The sequence below is a fragment of the Equus przewalskii genome, chromosome 6 (genome assembly GCF_037783145.1).
Source record: "Equus przewalskii isolate Varuska chromosome 6, EquPr2, whole genome shotgun sequence".
In the NCBI taxonomy this organism is placed as follows: domain Eukaryota; kingdom Metazoa; phylum Chordata; class Mammalia; order Perissodactyla; family Equidae; genus Equus; species Equus przewalskii.
The window spans coordinates 92,030,588-92,048,208 of NC_091836.1; the positions used below are offsets into that span (position 1 = coordinate 92,030,588).

General features: G+C 39.8%; 1 protein-coding gene and 1 non-coding gene across 8 annotated transcripts in view; one reads left to right on the top strand and one right to left on the bottom strand.

Moving 5' to 3' along the window:
• Nucleotides 1-17,621, top strand: part of LUZP2 (leucine zipper protein 2) — a 458,146-nt gene that overhangs the window by 310,822 nt on the left and 129,703 nt on the right. The window lies entirely within an intron of this gene.
• On the bottom strand, nt 15,715-15,849 carry LOC139084375 (small nucleolar RNA SNORA70). Its single transcript, XR_011541718.1, has one exon. It is a non-coding gene; the product is annotated as a small nucleolar RNA SNORA70 (small nucleolar RNA).

Below are 17,621 nucleotides of genomic sequence, written 5' to 3' on the forward strand. Positions count from 1 at the left end.
TTAGTCCTTTTTGCTCCCCTAACGTCCTCAAACAAGCATAACCAAAGAGCTCAGCACAATACCTGCCTCACAGAAGAACAGGATAATCTCATGGGGTAACTCTGCATAACTGCCCCATTAGGGAGGATCATTAGACACATTTCTTGTTGAAGCCCACATCCTAATATTCTTTTGGCCCTGACAATCTGCCTAGAATAAGATGTTCTAAGAGGAAGTTGTTCAAGAGTTTCTTTCAGAAGCAAAGTGACATCTGCCAGATCCATTTAGTAACATATATGAAACCACATTGTTTTCTGTAAAATAGATATATTTGAAAGAGGAAATATGATAGAAAATGCTTACCAAATACTACTGTGCAGAGCACTGTGCTACGTGCAGAGGGGACTAGAGCAGAAGGAAGCTCTATCTCACTTTAAGATGCATAGCTGTGCAGGAAGGAATCTAGATGCGTCTGTCAACAGAATGGACAATGTGATAAAATTGAGAAAGTTGCCTGGATCTTTGGAAATCCAGGAAGGGTTCATAGGAATGGTGACATTTTTGCTAGGCTTGGTAGACTTAGTAGGATTTTAATCAGTGCAGAAGTATAGAAGGTGGGAAATGGCAGAAATATAGTCACAGTGCTTGAGAAATACTCAGATTAATTAGAAAAGGAGATTGTCAAAACTCCCAGGAGTCTGATGGGAGATGAATCTGGAGATAGACTGAAGCCATGCTGAGGTGTACCGGTGCTGCTAATGGTACCAGCTCCACTCCTAAAACCAAGAAAGCAGGACACCAACCCAAGCCGAGTAACATATCTTGGCTTCAGAAAGTCTTTTGAAGAGCTAGTAGGCAACCCAATTAAGTGACAGAGTATAAATTATGAACCATAGTCTTTCCTTTTGTTCTGTAAGAGGATAAATTAATAAAATAGTACATGTCCACCAAAGGAAGGAGGAAGGATTCCTTTTATGAGCCAATAGTAAGGACTTGCATTCTCATCTCATGTTAAAGGAGACTCCGAGAGGAGGAGGACTTAGATTTGAAGCCCCCAGCAAGGTACCAGGTATAATTTTCACTTGAGTTTAGTGTATGTATTTCTCTGAAGCAGCTCCTCTCTCTCTCTTTTTCCCCCTCTTTCTCTCTTCTCTCTCTCTTCTCTCTCTCTCTGAGCCAGTCAAGGTTTGGTGCTTTTCTCTCCTCTGCCCCTGGTGTTCTTGATTAGAGACTGTACTAACGGTTGACTCACCCTTGCTACTGCGGTTCAAGCTTCCTTCCGGTGTGGCTATAGACCGCAAGCTCCGCGGATTTCCTTTGACAGGACTGCTTCCCTCTTGTGGGGACTTGAAATGCTCCTGTTATTTTTAGGTGGTCTGTGAAACATGGTCTCACTGCCTAATTCTCGTATGCTTGTTTGTCAAGGAACTTGGGGCGAGTTCTAAGGACTGGAAGGTTCCAGGTAATTTGGTATTTTCTTACTTCAGAACTTCCTGGGGGGCAGCCAGGGCCGAGTGCTTAAGTTCGCCCACTCGCTTCGGTGGCCTGGGGTTTCACTGGACCTAGCACTGTTCATCAGGCCATGATGAGGTGGCATCCCATGTAGCACAACCAAGGAACTACAACTAGAATATACAACTATGTACTGGAGGGCTTTGGGGAGAAGAAGAAGAAGGAAAAAGAAGATTGGCAACAGATGTTAATTCAGGTGCCAAGCTTTAAAAAATAAAAAATAAGTTCCTTACACCCACTCACACACACACACAGAAAGGCCAACATCTTGTCCTCTACTTATCAATTATCAGTAGTTGTCAAAGTATGGTGCAATGATTCACCAGGGTGTTCTTTTTCCAATGTAAATTTGGTCCCATATTTCCCAATTACAACTAATCAGTTCTGATGTGGGAACTCAGTTGAAGATCAGTGCAAACAAGAACCTGAGGTGATTCCTTCAAAGATGATGCCACCCTTTGAGAAATAGATGTACATATAGAATCTGCATCTTCCTGCTCTGAGGCGCGGGCAGAATCCCCACGGTACTCATTAAACCTTGCCCAGCCATCTCACGAAGAAGGGTTTCTAGCTCCACTCTTCCTACACCTTTGGGGCTATCATCACAATTTAAACAAAACAAATAATCCAGGATGGAATGCTACAAATGCTGTGCCACGATGAGCACTGCTTTGGACCAAGTGCAGCAAGTGAATTAAAAACCTCACCAAAAGGGACTGTAAGAGTTAGAAGCTCTTGTTTCCTGTCGCTCTCCCTAGCTCCTCTGAACTTTTCTGCCTCCTACCCTTGCTACCTTGGATTCACCTCAAGCAGGTTCACGCGATCCTTGCCAAAGGTACCTGGAAGCTGTTAAAGATCATGACCACTTCATTGAAGCTTTCTCCTAGGTGGAGTCAGGAGACTGGAAGAGCAATAAAATCGAGGGAATTATAGAAAGACCCGACAGCCATCACGAATTTGTTTACATCACAAATATCATTGATTTGGCCATGTGGTTTTTGTATCTTTTTCAGGCATCTTTGAAACCTCTCCCAAACCATCTTTTGGAATCTATCCTGAAAATGGGGGAGATTTTCCACCCTATGACAATCTTCTTTTGGCACTTTTGAGAGCTGGTCAGGTAATTTGGGCAGATGTAGACTTAGAAACACTCTGGCCCCACTCACTGGTGAAGCCAATGTGAGGACAGTGTGGATTTCAGAGGGTGAAATGTTATTGAGGTTGGATAGGAGCCAGTGAATTAGAGTCTTCTAAACACAAGAGCATTTATTTTATTGATCTGCTATGTGAAACCCAAGTCTCTTCCTTTTTTTTTTTTAAGGAAACATTCCCACCCCATCTGTTTTAGCCTTGTCTGATCTAAGCACAGCCCCACCCCTACTGTTTCCCCAAACTAACCTGACACATTAAAATCTGCCCCCTCACCAGTCAACATGGCTGCATACCTGGAAAACGCTGTTCTTTCCTCCTATTCTTGCCTCAAAATGATTCCCCACCTCTGACAGTGTGCTCCCCTGATCACACTTCACATTTCAGATGACTTCTTAGTCTCTGAGCCACTCTTGTCCAGGTTGCAGACTTTTCTAATTTTCCCTCTGGTCCTCTCTATTCCATGTTTAGGTGAGGCTTCGGTGCTAGCCTGAGTCAAAGGTCCAGGCTTCCTGCTTGCTCAGAGGGAGGGGTTAGACACCAATTAGGTTATAATAGGGTTATGCCTCTGTGTGTGTGTGTGAGAGAGAAAGAGAGAGAGAGAGAGGGATCTACTTCAACTCTCAAAGTAAAACGTAAATATTAATTTTTCTGAGAAGTCTTCCCAGCCTCCCATAAATGCCAATTTTCCCTCCTCTGGGCTCCATAAAACCTAGCTTATGTCAATAACTAACATTTACCATGTGAGTAGTCGAGCTTGTTCAATCTATGTCTATATTTCACACTGTATTGTGCATTGAAGGCAGGTGGCAGGCCTCATTCATCTTCATATCCTGGTTCCAATCAGAAAGTCTGGTATACAGCAGAATCTCAGTAGATGCTACTAGAATTGGAGAGGATTAAAGGCAATTTGAGGCACAATCTATCTATCTTAGTATTCCAGACATGTCATATCTTTAGGGAAACTTTCTTTACAGCTATTTTCAGAATTATTAACAGACATCAGTGATAGGAGGAGGCATTGGATATCCTAAATAAGTAGAAAATAATGTTGAAAATTTGCTAGTCGATTAGAGAAGGAGAAGGAGAGAATTGCATCTCCTCTTAAAGGATATTACCACCTGGACTCAGTGACTGTCATTCCTAGTGAGACAGTCGAACAGAAACCAGAAATAACAGTCCAAATGGCAAATGGAGTGACAAATTAAGTACAGGCAGGTAAGACCTGGTAGACAAGAGCAGCCTGAGCAGAATTATCTGGAAAGTCACGTAAGCATGATCCAGCAGATAGAAATCTGGGGTGGGAGTGACCGAGGACCCCCTAAAGATGAGAGGAGCGCTTGTATTATTGTTATAAAGAATATGATCTCACAAATAGAATATTTCATGGTTTTGTTATTGCCCTTGGTGAGTACAAAGCAGCCCTGGAGGTTATGGGAGCAAACTTTGTCAATTTTTCACTTTAGAACATCCTACCTATCCTCTTTTCCTGTTAGCATCTTCCTCTGCCATCTGGAAGAATTTCTCATTGGTTGTGGTCTCACTGCATCCTGCTGCCTGCTGTTTTCAGGAGCTGAGGGAGGCAAGACCCTTCTGCTATTGTCCTCCTGCACAATCACATTACCTATAAACCTCCTGATCAGATTTTCTGCCAGAATTCTGAATGCTTGGAGAGTATTTTGGAGGACCCATTCGTAGTAGCTGGAGTGTAATTTTGACTACTGTTTTTCTGCCCAGCCTCCTGAGTGAGTCCCCATATGTCCTGTCTGGTTTCTAACACTTAATCCTCCAGCCGTCCTAGACCCATCAAAATCTTTGAGTAGAGCAGTTCCACCATATATTTATAGACATACACACACACTTTTTTTTGAAGATAGAAAACATCTGTTTCTGTTACTTGCAACCAGAAAATCGGTCTCTTAAAGGTATAATTCCTTGGTTTTGGAGTAAGGATTTAAGTGAAGAAACTTGTAGTAAATTCCCTAAAAGTATCCCAAGTTCTCTGTGCTTTTGGTGCTGCTGGATCAAAAATTACACAAGAAATTTTGTCTATTTTATCTCCATCACGGGCTATCAGTTATACAACAGTCTTAAGGGGGTTGATCTTGGCTAATACCTTTTACTGAAAACAAAGATTGATTTCATTGGAGTCTTTATCCTGATCGTTTCCTTGGTGAGACATCTAAAAGCTGTTGCTCTCCCTTGGTGTCCCGGATTGCATTCTATATGTAAGAAAGACAATGAGGGGATAAGTTGGCCATGGGATGGATGTCTGTTTACTCAGTTAGTCATCTCTTCTGGAAAACATTTATGGTGCTTCCATGTTTTACATTATTATAAAATATTGGGTGATGAATGACTTTTCGCCTGGTGCTTCTTTTTCCCCTATACTATTTTTAGGTTCATCCTTTAAGAAACGGTAATACTGAGTTACAGTGTAACAACGATCTTAACATAGTTAAATATACTGTCAAATTATTTCCCAAAAGGATTATACACATTTATTATCTCTTTAGTAGTGTTGAAAAATATCCTTTCAATATGCTTTCCCTTTTCCTGTCTTACTAGATCTTCCTATTCACTTTTAATTTTTTTAAACAAATTTGATACATAAAAAATGTTATCTCTTAGGAATCTGAATTACATTGATTATGCGTGAGGTTGTCAACCACCACACATTCCTCTATGAAAATGGTCAGTTAGTGAGCTTGTACCATTACTATAGTGTTCCCTTTTATCTGGTGATATCTAGTCTCTTGAAATTTTGTCATCTCTCTTATCAATCAGCTGCTATCAAGCAGTCATCATCAACCAGTATACCTGATTCCAGAGATCGCCCAGTCTGTAAGCTGTGCTTTCAACCTGGATTTACCCCTTCTAGACACTTCAATCTTGATCTTAACTGTTGGAGAGGCTATTCAGGGGAGCCTGAATTTCACAAGTAATACCATGCCCTCTGCTCTGCCCATGAAGACTCATCAGGTTCTCTTGAAATCAGGTTCTGAGATGTCCTCAGCAAAGAGCAATGTTTCTCGGATTTGTTTAATCACAGAATTGTTTGTGAAGTTATCACTGTTACTATCCACAGAGCCAGTCTTCCTCAGAACCCACATGAAGAATTGTTTCATAACATCCACAGAAATTCTTTGATTCTGAACTTTATGAAGTCACTGTGAACATTTCTTGAGAATAACTGACCCCCATTTTGGGGTGAGCTTTATGTGCAGTGTGCCATGGAGATACCTGAGGAAGTAATTTTCCCAAACCATAATGACAGGTTCTTACACAATTATCTTTTAATTCCTTACCTTATCTTAAAAAGGAAGTGATGGAAACCTGGACTTTCCTTTAGCGACATTTGATTCTGGTCCTCTATGGTTCTCCTCCTCTTCCGGCCCCTCTACGCACTCTGCGCCTCCCCCTCCCTCCCTCTTCTTATCCCAGATCCCCTCTTCCCGATGGCTGCTCCACCTGCTTCTCCCTTGTTATGATAAATGCCCAGGTGGTTCTGATTCCCTTTTAAGACAGAAAGACAGGATCTGCCCTGGATCTGTCACTCTGTCCTGGGCTATTGATTTCTTCTATCTATCAGAGTAGTAATTGTCATTTGCAGATTTTCTCAGTCTTTCCTTACAGTTCCTGAAGATTCCTCTCTTGTACCAGTGCTAGTCTAGTCAGCAGCATTCTGAAAGAGGCTGCTTCCCTCTAATATGCTCTGCACACTGTTTGCTACTAATTCTGGGAATGTCTCTCCATCTGGAATGATCTCATGCAGTATTTGTTCACTCCGTTTGCTGTGGTCTCACCTGCCCTCCGCCATCTAAGCACTTTCTTCCCTGGCCGGGCTGCGGCAGCGCAGGAGTGCAGTACTAAACCACTGGAGGAGATAAGAACATTTTGGAGATTAAAAAGCATATTTAAAATGTCAATTAGCTATCGGTTCTTAAACAGTCCTCTCTCCCTGCATGTTTGGATCCTCCGTTTCATACTCACCAAAATGCAGAGTAAGTTAAGCATATGGAAGCAGTAGAAACACATATGGATTTTTTCAATCAACCAGTAAACCCCATATTTTAGGAGAATCCTACACTCTGTAAGTTTTAGTTTGCTTCAGTCTCAGTGACATATGAATATATGGCATATGCAAAATTGTATTTTTTATATTTATAAGCACTTGCACATTTACTGTTTCCTTTTATTCCCACACTGGCATAGTGAAGAGGCAAACATAATTATAGATGGAGAAACCGAGGTTTGAAATGTCACAGTGCAGATATGTCCATGGTGACAGCTTGTAAACGGGAGACCCAGGAATAAAACATATGTCTTGTGAATTCTGTTCTATGTTCTTTTTTCCTTCTCTAACACTCTTTTATCAAATAAAAAGTGAAAAAATCTTGGTTTTGACTATAAGGATAACGGTATTAGGAGATTTTTTTCCCCTTGTTCTTGTCTACTCAGCCAAGTGCAGGTGCACACCACATGAGCAGATGGAAATGCAATTAAGACAGATGTGATGACAGCTCCCTCCCAGACACTAATGCTTTCAAACCCCAGGGCTAGTCTGAAAGCACAGATCGCAGCAGGCACACCACAAGAAGCATCAAATGTGGGCACAAGATTAGTACAAGCTGGAGGTCTTTCCAAATTTTGAAAGTGAAATGGCATTTAGTAATTTTGAAATCCTACATCTGTTCATAACTTTCTTAGGAAGTGAATATTTTTTACATTGTTGAACATAATTAGAAGAAAATAGAGTTAAATGCAGGATCATTGATCATTGTTATGCTACAAGCCTAGAATAAGATTTGTCAGAGAGAGAGAGGGACAAAAGCTTTGATTATCAGCATGTGAGTTGTTGTGTCTGTATCCTGTGAAGCACCTGGATTAGTGTTTGGGGCAGGCATTCGTATCACATCCCTCCCACTTCCCTCAGGAAAACCTTGTGACCGGTATTATTTTCAATATTAAGAATTGCTCAGGAGGCCTTCTAGTTGGGATAAATTGCAGGCACTGGAGAGAGAGGTGTCAAAATGAACATCCACATGGGTCAGAGATGGCAAAGCTGAAGCCGCCTTGGGGTTTCGCTTTCACACTTATTATTTGAGAGATAGTTGCAAGAAGGTGAAGAAGAACACAGGACCTGCAGTCAAATAAAGATCTCAGGCCGCCTCTGATGGTTAGAGCTGTGTGGCCTTGTGCAAGTCTCTTGACCTCTCTGAAGGTCAGTTTAGTTTACTTGTGTGTGAAATAGGAATGTTATATCTTGCTTACTACCTCATAGAGTTGTTAAGAAGCTTGTATAAGATAATAACTGTAAGAGTTTGACTGTTTTGGGTGATTCTATATCTCTTCCTCTTATAAAATTTGAGTTCTAATAACTGTCAGGGATTGATAAGCATGGAAAGACCAACCTGCAGATACTGCAGAAGGACACTAGGAATGGGAGGACATAACACAGAGATCCTGAGAGAAGGAAAACCCATCTGTTTCTTCCTCTCACTCTGAAGTGGTTTTAAAGCTTAACGGGCATAAAACCCTTCTGGGAGTAACACTAAGATGTAGGTTCCCGGGCCACATTACTAGAGATTCTGATTCACTCTGTCTGGGCAGGAACCGGCTTATGATTTATTAATAAATACCCTAGGTGACTCTGGAGGTGATTTTAGGACCATGATGTGAAAAGTCTTGAATAAACCTCATCTATGAAGCTTCCTCACCGGGTGAATAATAAGCGGCTTGGGAGCAACGACCAAAATTCATAACTAATTGATTTCTGTAGACTCATAGAGTGTGGGGCACTAGGTACACTAATGTTTTCTGCTGAAAAAAGATAACCTCTCATGTGTTCTACTCATTCACTTTAGTTCTTATGATGTGTTATTTACTGGGTTTCACTTCTATTTTAAGAGTTAAGATCTAGGTTCTGAACTGGGAGGAGAGGAGAGACCAAATGTGGCAAAGGTCGATAGTTCTCCCCCGGCTAACTGTTCTCTCTGTTCTAAAGAGATACTTCGGGTATTTTTGAGCAAGTTGACACCCAGAATGAACATTTCCCAGCCCCCTTTGCAGCTGGCTGGGCCATGTACCTAAGTTCTGGCCACAGTTCTGTAAACAGAGGAGATGCTGGCGACTTCCAGATTGTACTGATGAAGGGAAGGCATTCGCTCTCCTCCTTTTCTTTCCCGCTTCCCTGTTGATGGACTGTAGGTGTAGAGGTGAGGGCATCCCTAGAGGCGATGACTCATCAAGTGAGAAGTGGGCTGGCCCTGACACCCTCAAGGAACAGAGGCGCGGCACTTGGACTTTTGTCTCAGAATCAGAGAAAGAAAGAAACCTCTATCTTGTTTAAGACTCTGCTTTCCTGGGTCTCTATCACACAGAGCTAAACCTGTCTTGTTCTAACTAATAAATGCATCAGATAAGCGCCCAGGATTAGGACAATGCGATGCTATATTGTCATGTGCACAGCCTCAGTTATCTCACTTGCAAAATGGGCATTCTAGCCCCTCCCTCATAAGGCTTTGAGAAGAACCACGAGAGACGAACATGCTTGCAGATTGTGTGATGAAATGCCTGCACTTTAAATATAAACGAACAGTCTTATTTTATTTTTATTACTGAGTAATTTATAAATCATTCTTTATGACCATAAGCCTCTGACTCTATGATAAAGATACTGACTATGCTCAGGTTGGTAGACTAACTTGGAAAAAATCTACCTGAAATGCTAAGCTTTCAGTGAGACTTGAGTGAACTCCAGGCCAAAAGACTGAGTGGAAAATATCAGCCAAGTCTGCATTTGGCGTCAGAATCCTGATGAGCTTGTTGGGAACCATAACTGCCAGTCAAGTAGGGGCAAGGTTGAGTTCCAAGGCCCTTACAGTATACCAAGGGAATGCCTGTGCAAGTGGATATTAGCAAGGTCATTTGGATGGCTGATTCATTATTCATGAAGAGTGTACAGTGCGAGGTTTATGTTAAAGGCTTTTTGAATCGTATTCCCATCACCGTGAAAAATAGCCCCGTCACAATACTGCAGCCAGAAAGATGTATGGGGGAGCTGTTACCACATTTGAGAGTGCAGCTTAGTAATGCTGCTAGAGTAGCCTGTGAAGACAGCCATGGGTTAGTCAGGCAATCTGTTCTTGTTAAAATCACTCCAGGTGGAATGGCAGAGGTGAAAGAATGGGAGTGGTTAACTTAGAATATTTGTAAGTGACATGAACTAGAGAGATTTTATTGAGCTGTGAGCACAAAACCAGAAATGGAGTGCCCATTCAATTCCGTCTGTACAAATCCAGGGCAAGTGATTACATTGGCTTTCCGTGGTACCTCTCAAACTGAGTGGGTGGCTGATTCACCTGAAGGGCTCCTTAAGTGCAGACAGCCAGGCCCACTCTCAGAGGCTCTGCTTTGGTAAGTTTATGTCAGTTCAGGGCTTTAGAATTTGTATTTGTAAGTAGTAATTAGTAATAAGTAATTTCTAAGAAGGTGATGCTGATGCTGCTGGTCCAGAAAACACATTTAGAGACCAACTGGCTTGTGGCAAGTCCCTGGTAAAGACTGTTGGGCGGGCAAACTGTTTCTGCATTGATCTCTCTCAAGGCCGGAGGTTCCCCTCATTCTCTACACACATAAGGGTTAGACTGTAGAATCCTAGATGGTGAAAACTGTATCTTGTTTATTACTGTAACTCTGACGCTTTGCTCAGTGCTGGACATTTTTCAGCTGCTTCGGGAGTTGCTTTTTTTCAGAGGAAGTCTCCCTGCCTTCCTTCTTCTCCTTTCCTGTGGTACTGCTCCAGGCAGCAGTCTGTCCTTCCACACATAGCTGTGTTGTGGAAAGTGCTTTGGAAGGCATGGCAATAGCTGCATCGCAGGAGAGAAGTCCTCCTAAGCTGAACTGTTCTCTACATGGACATCCTTTGAGGTAGGAGGCAGGGGTACCGTTTTTATGAGCCTTGGCCATGGAGACAGAAGAGCTGATGGGAGTCAAAACCTGGGTTTGAATCTTCGCTCTGTTTTTCATTTGCCCTGTGAGCTTAAGAGAGTCCCTTAATCTAAGCATCCTCACCTCACTGTTACATGGGTTTAACCATTTGTAACTAATCAGAACTTACCTTGTGGTGCTAGGTCAAGGATTTAATGGGTTACTGTGCTTAAAGTTATAATATATTACTTTTCATTTGACTAAGAGATATTTGATTCTAGTTTAAGAGAAATTAAAGTTATTCTTGATAAAGATATTTAGCAATAATAAAAAGGAGGGGCTCAGTATTTGCAAAAAACAAAAATAGAGGTAGAACAGATGTCTTAGCAAGAGAAATTTGTGCAATGGAACAGAGATAAAGCTAGATGTGCGTATTTCTCTGGGTCTGTAAGGTGGGCAGGGCGGGTGAGTCGTGTGTAAGGGGGCTAATGGTGTGTGTTTCCGCATGAGTTCTTCACGGCCAAAGCTGGGGCACTTGACTTTGTGTATTTGGGATAAAAATGAAGAATAACTAGAAAAAGTTGAAAGTAATTTTGATTTTAAAATCAAAATGCTTCAAATAGTCAGTAAGGGGTAAATAATGTTTACTCACCATACATATTCTCTCTTGCTGGGACCACAATTTTGGAAGCAGGAATCAAAACTTTGAGTCATACAATGACTCAAATACAAATAATCACCCCAAATTCCAATGTAAATATAAATTAAAATGGAAATATGTTTGCTGACATGAATGATGTCTGCAATAAAGCAAAATGCTTTTACAGGCATATTGCAATTTCATTGAGCAGATTTTATGAAAACTATAGAAGGACCAAAGAAGACAAATACCATCAACTGTATAAATTTTGCTTGTTTAAAATATGCACATTTATTAAAATATGTCAATTTGAAAAACTATTAATATCCTCTTTAGTGTGCACATTTATTATTATTTTTGTGTTTTTAGTTAACAACAAAAAGCATTTTTATAGTTTAATTTGTACCCCTGTTATATAGTCCATTATTTCAATAGATCTTAAGTTTTTAACTATTAATCTGCAACCTTAGGAACTTTTAAACAGGTCTCTCTAGTGTAAGGCCACTTTATGAAAATTAAGGTAGTTCTATTATAAAGTAATGCTTTAATACCCATCTCTTTACACAATCATCCTGATATTATTCCTCAAGGAATATATATTTTACATGGGACATCCAATATATTGGTTTGAAGCGTGAATATACCTTTTATTTTAGTCTGGTGTTTTATGAATTGTGAGGTCAGATGTTGTTTTGCTTTTAATAAAGTTGAACAAGTTAGTTTGTTTCCTGTAATAGATTTTACATTTTAGAGTAGTTTTAGTTTCACAGCAAAACTGAGTGGAAAGCGCAGCTACCCACATACCCTGCATCCCCAAACACTTGCAGCCTCCTCCGCTATCGACAGGCCACACGTGAGTGGTACATTTTTTGTGTTCAACAAAACTACGCAACATATCATTATCACCCAAAGTCCGTAGCTTACATTAGGGCTTACTCATGATGTTGGACATTCTATGGGTTTTGACAAATGTACAATAACGTGTTTAAATGTATTTATTGTATACAAATGTATTATACATTATACAAATGTATAATATTATTGTCTCATAGAGAATAGTTTCATTGCCCTAAAAATTCTGTGCTCTGTTTATTCATCCCTCTCTGCCTCAAACCCCTAGCAAACAATGATCTTTTTACTATCTCTATAATTTTACCTTTTCCAGAATGTTATATATTTGGACTCTTACAGTATGTAGCCTTTTCAGATTGACTCCTTATACTTAGTAACGTGCATTTAAGTTTACTCCATGTCTTTTCACGGATAGGTAGTGAAATTTCTTTTTAGTACTGAAAAATACTCCATTGTCTTGATGTACCACAGTTTATTTATCCATTCACCTACTGAAGGATATCTTAGTCATTTACAAGTTTTGGCAATTATGAATAAAGCTGCCGTAAGCATCCTTGTGCAGGTTTTCTGTGGGCATCGTTTTTAAGTCCTTTGTGTAAATACCAAGGAGCACGTTGCTGGATCATATGGTAAGAGTCTATCCAGTTTTGTAAGAAACTGCCAAACTGTCTTCCAAAGTGGCTGCGCCATTTTGTATTCTCTCCAGCAGTGAATGAGAGGTCCTGTTGTTCCATATTCTTGGCAGCACTTGGTGTTGTCAGTATTTTGAATTTTTGCCATTCTAATAGGTGTGTAGCAGTATCTCATTGCTGTTTTAATGTGCAATTCCTTAATGATGTATGATGTGGAGCATCAACTGTATGTTAATGCCTTTTTGTAGTCACCAGACATAGGTTACAGGAGCACTTATTTAATATTTGAAGTATAAATGAATGAATGATAAAAGGAGTAAAATCAATTCTGACCTTAATGGTGACATTTCTGATACCATTAGAGGCCAAAACTGAGATGGGGTGAGGTAGCTTTGCCGTGAAGTCCTTCAGGAGCATCATGTGAGCATCTGTCTTCTCCGCGGTGTTCAGAATTCACTCTGAACACACACATTTCCTGCAAGATCAATGTACTCATTCATGTGCTAAAATTCATCTGGATATAATCTCCTTTCAGAGGAGAAAGTCTGTGTACCTCTAGCAGTCACTGTTCTCCAGCGTGCCCAGTCACTTTGAGTGCGACTGCCACAGTAGGATTATTGTTCTAACTAACTAGAAGAGGGTGCTAGCAGAACACTTGCTATTTAAGGTGTATGCGCGGTCTACAGATAGGAACAACCTTGTGCTTAAGAAAAAGGTAGTGGCAGATGCATTTGACCCTAAATAAAGAACATTTTCATTTTAGCATCAAGCTTTCTTCAAACTTTTCTGTGGGTCCATCTAATCAGTTATCTTTCATCATTGCAGCACCTTTAACCAGGTTCCAGCATGGTGTAAGCGGGAATTCAGAAGAGACTGTCTAACGAGTGCTGAGATCCTAGAGCAGCTCAGTTTGCTCTCTTCATTAAGTCAGTAGAATTCAAATTACTCTGTAATAGAAAGAAGTGTAACTCTAGTGAACCGAAGCATCTAAATCATGCTGAACTGTTTCCTAAGGACCAGCACCTGAACCAGTGCAGATGAGGCCAACCATAACTGTGGACTCTCAGAGTAGAAATTCTATTTTATTTCTTTATGTATCTATGAAATAGACTTGCCTACTTAATATTTGAAAGTAAAGCAAAACTTCCCATCTTCACTATCTTCAACAATGTACTTCAAAGCACTTGTGCTTTCTATTTGTAAATACTCTTCTTTTCTTCCTAATTCCAGAAGCTAAGAAATTCTAGAATTTGAACTTTTGGGGGAGAGTAATGTGTTCTTAACCCATAGCATACTGGACCTCATGGGAGCATTATGCTTTCTATGCATTGTAGAATATCGCATATAAAATTGCATATTATTTTTTGACAAAGGCCTTTCGATTAAAATGTTTCTAGCCAAATAGATTCTTATTTAAGAAATATAACAGCTGTTTCTTGTTTTTTTTTTTAACCAGACCCAAAACTGAGTGCAGCACTAAGGAATATTATGGCACAGCTGTGGATGTAAAAGAAACATGTAATTGGAGAATTATCAGAATATAAATAAGTGAAATCCATCCCTTATATATTTTTGTATGACATAACTTTGGGTTTTGAGTTTAATATTCAGTACAAACTTTATTATGTTCAACTCTATGAAGAAAATTGCATCTGACATTGAGGAAGGAAAATGCAAGAAGGCGTAGTCTTTGACCTTAAAAAAACTTCAGTGACTTCGAAGAGCCCAAAGATTGAAAAAAAAAAAAAACCTTTGTATTTTAAAATAATCAATAACATAACACCTCAAGATAAGTATAAGCAAATATGAGGGTAGGATAATAACTGAAAGGATGGGGTACTTATTAGAAAATACGTTTAAGGAGAAAATATTTTAGAGACTAGAACTTGAAGGACAAATCCAAATGGGTTGCAGAGAAGATAACAATCTAGGCTTGCCATAATAACAATTACTGTTTGATATTATTAGTAATAATAATTAATATAGATGATAACCATCATCACCTACTATATGCAAAACACTTGCTAAGTGTTTTATAGTTGTTGTTTCAATGTTCACAACAAATAAATGGGGTAGGTACTATTTTCATTAATATTTAAAAATTTGGGGCACCTTAAGGTGGTTGAGGCAGCTGGAAAGATCTATGCAGATTATGGAAAGAGAATTTCAGTCAGTTGCTCTCGCTGTTAACCACAGTGCTCTCTCTGTGGTTAGCTAAGCATACGGAGACGAGCTCTGCTATGAGACCTGGCCTTCTGTGAATACTCTTCAGCTGCTGTTTGATCGAAGCCGCAAGATTCATGAGTCCAAAGCATGTTTTCTTTTGGTGCATAAATATTAGAGAATCTGAGGAGCAGGTAGAGGCAACCACACAACTACTAGGCAAGTATTGATGAGAAGAAATAAAGAAAATTAAAGCAAAAATAATAAAAAATAAACAAAACTTCCATCACAAAAAGAATCTGCACACCCAAATTCCAAAACACATAACAAACCTGGTGCTAAGAAAAACAGTAAATAAAACTAACAGATAGAATTCAAAGTAGATAATATTAATTATATGGAAGAACATGATAGAAATTTTATTTTATTTTTAGATGGACAGGAAGTAGTATTTATTGGTGGGCGTGAGTGGGGCAGGGGCGCTGTTGAAGCCATCACAAGTGCAGAGCTACCATTTGTCCAGGAGGCCAGGATTAGGGATGTATTTGACCTCACAGCCATCTGGGATGAGCCACATTTCGGCCACCATGCCTTCAAATTCATCCTCGTTAAACTTAATGAAGACTCACTTTTTGGAGATGTGGATCTTCTGGCAGCCAGGGAACTTGAACTTGGCCCTGCACAGGGCCTCAGTCACATGTTCCTTGTTCTGCAGTGTGGTATGGATGAATATGATAACTTGGTCAATGTGGACCCTTGTCACTGTGCCCTGGGGCTTTCCAAAGGCACCCCACGTACCAGTCTGGAGCCTAGACTGGGGACAGCATGAGGTCAGAAATGAATGCCACTGGAAAGAGCTGTCTCCAAGGTGCCTTAGGCCAACCCATGCAAGCAGCAGGCTGCATACACTACCTGGGAGGCTGCTGTTGGCAACAATTGCATACCCAACCGCCATGGGGAAAAGAGCAATGTTGGCTTAATTGACTGTAGAGACAAAAATTTTAAAACAGGTGTTTCAGGTAACTCTAAGAGATGAATGCAAGAATATGAAAAACATCAATTATTTATAAAAGTGTTAAGAGAGAAAATGAAGGAACAGCTGGATATAAAATAAGGACAATTATAGACCTTGGAAAGAAAACTTATGTACTTATAGCCATTGGAATAATTTAAAATACAAATAAAGTTATTTTAGAAAAAACAAACCCTCTTGTCTGGACAAGTTTGAAAAGAGAAATAATGACTCATAGTGTACTTTGAGGAATTAGCTTAGAATTCCACACAAATAAAAAGAGGTGTGCATGTGTGGTATGTGTGTGTGTAGTTAAGAGACATGAATGGGGCTGTCCCTATGGCTGAGTGGTTAAGTTTGCACACTCTGCTTAGGCAACCCAGGCTTCACTGGTTCGGATCCTGGGCACAGACCTATGCACCACCTATCAAGCCATGCTGTGGTGGAATCCCACATAGAAGAACTAGAATGACTTACAACTAGGATATCCAACTATTTACTGGGGCTTTGAGGAGAAAAAAAAGAGAGGAAGACTGGCAACAGATGTTAGCTCAGGACCAATCTTCCTCACGAAAAAGCATGCCTAAAAAAAAAGACATGAATAAATTGAGAGTTTGTAATATGTATCTAATAGTATATATGTATGTATAGCATGTATGTATGTACGTATCTAGTAGTATGTGTAATATGTATCTAATAAATTGTAAAAGAGAATGGAGAGAATGATGCAGATGCAATATTTAATTCTGAAAATATATTTTATCATGAATTTAATTATATATATTGAGTAACTTATTTACATTGTGACGGAACAGGAAGAGTCAAGAATGCTGCAAGATTTTTATTAGGAACAATCAGAAAGATCGTATTGTCTTTACTAGAGAAGGAAAGACCATAGCTGAAGGAGGCTTGCGCAAAAGATGACACTGATTTTGGATAGCTTAAATTTGAGATGACTACATATGATGGATGAGTTAGCAGCTGGAGTTGAGAAGACAGGTCTAGCCCGGATATATAAATCTGGTAATCCTTGTCAGAGATGGTATTTAAAACAATGGTCATGAATGAGATCACTGAGATAGTGAGGGTGAAGAGAGGAAATGGCCAAGTACTCAGCCATGAGTTAGTCCAGAGTTGAGATGTTTGAGAACCAACGGGGACTGACAAGTAGAAAAAAAAATTATCTCAAGGAGAAGGATTGATCAACTGTGTCAAATGCTGATGATAAAGCAAGAAAGACAAGAATCAAAAATTGTCCTATGGACTTGTCAGCAGTGAGATCATTAGACAAAGTGTGCAAACATTTTTTAAATGTGCATACATATATTGCTTATGGATACACACACATATGGAACTTTATGCCAAATTCAGGCTAGGAGCATATGAAGAAAATTTGGCCTCTTTTCCACTTTAACAAGACACACCCCTTATTAGTGGCGTCAGATTTATAGTAATACTAAAACAAATCAATGTTCCAATCAATTCAGTGTATAAAACCATCAACAGGGCTAACTTAGGTAAGCTTGTAGCACAAAAGCAAATGATAAGCCTGCTTCTCTTCCAGCTACACTTTGTGGGAATTTCCCAGTGATGCTGGGAAGAAAACAGAAGTACTAAATAAATCATCGTCCTTTGAAATTTATAGCAGTTAAACTTTGTTTTTTGGATTGAACTACAACATCAGATCCTCGCTGGTACTACTTCAAAAAGGACTTGCTCACAACAGTCAATATTTGGCAAGCTTCAATTA